This window comes from Mus caroli, chromosome 16 (genome assembly GCF_900094665.2).
Source record: "Mus caroli chromosome 16, CAROLI_EIJ_v1.1, whole genome shotgun sequence".
NCBI lineage: Eukaryota > Metazoa > Chordata > Mammalia > Rodentia > Muridae > Mus > Mus caroli.
In genome coordinates, this window is record NC_034585.1 from 44,299 (window position 1) to 45,671 (window position 1,373).

Here is a 1,373-nt window from a genome sequence, read left to right on the forward strand (position 1 = left end):
CATATTGTTGTTCCACCTATAGGGTTGCAGATCCCTTTAGCTCCTTGGGTACTTTCTCTAGCTCCTCCATTGGGGGCCCTGTGATCCATCCAAAGGCTGACTGAGCATCCACTTCTGTGTTTGCTAGGCCCCAGCATAGTCTCACAAGAGACAGCTATATCAGGGTCCTTTCAGCAAAATCTTGATAATGTATGCAATGGTGTCATCGTTTGGAGGCTGATTATGGGATGGAGGAGTTACAGAGACAAAGTTTGGAGCTGAGACGAAAGGATGGCCCATCTAGAGACTACCATATCCGGGGATCCATTCCTTTTTCATCTTTGATAGTTATAACAAATTAATTTCTCCTGGGCTGGTTCCACTCCCTGTTACCAGTTTTACTCAGGAGATACCCTATAGCTCTGGCATCTTTAGCATCTTGGGCTCTCCAAGGCAGCTTCAATGTCACAGCTTCTTGTTTCAATGTCTTGGATCCACACATGATCTTCTGGGCTCCTCCAAAGGGCTGGCATCACTTCTCCAGCTCTGCCCTCTGTAGCACTCTAGGCACAGGGTGATCCACTCCACTACCACTGCGGTTCTTGGTGATCATCCCATGGTACTGGCATCTCCAATACGCTGGGGTCTTCCTCTGCAACTGGGCTTCACCAATAGCCTCTCATAGGCTCTCTTCCTGGTGCCAAACCTCAACTCCTTTGCATGACCCCTTCAGTCCCGGGCCATCAACTACAACTGAGGCTGCACCTTCACCAGTGTCTGTCCCTGGCCTCTCACAGTGCCAAGCTTCAGCTGCTCTTCATGATCCCTTCATGCCTTCAAAACCAGTACCACCTGGGATACTTACACATTACTAAATACAGCTACAGCACAAGGTACAACCTTGCCTATCTCTGGAACACAGCTTCTTTGTGCTCTCAGAAAATACTTCCCAGCCAGGCAGTGGTGTCGCACACCTTTAATCCCAGCACTTGGGAGGCAGAAGCAGGTGGATCTCTTGAGTTCGAGGCCAGCCTGGTCTAGAATGAGTTTCAGGACAGCCAGGGCTACACAGAGAGAAACCCTGTCTCGAAAAACTTCCCAGAAAATTTCATCACAATGATGCTGGTCTCTTCTAAATCACTAATTTCTTAGCTCCAACTAACCAGCATCAATTGCCCCAATAGTCCCTTCTGTTCTTGATTCTAAAGCCAGAGCCACATGGCCGAAACTGCCGTGTTCTACTGCTTGCTGGGGCTGGAACATGGCCCAATTTTCTGTTACATTATCACTAGCTTACTCTTTGTCAACTCCTTCTCTACCTAAACTTGGCTGTCCTGGATCTTGCTCTGTAGATTGACCTTGAACTCAGAGATCTGCATGCCTGTCTCCTGGGA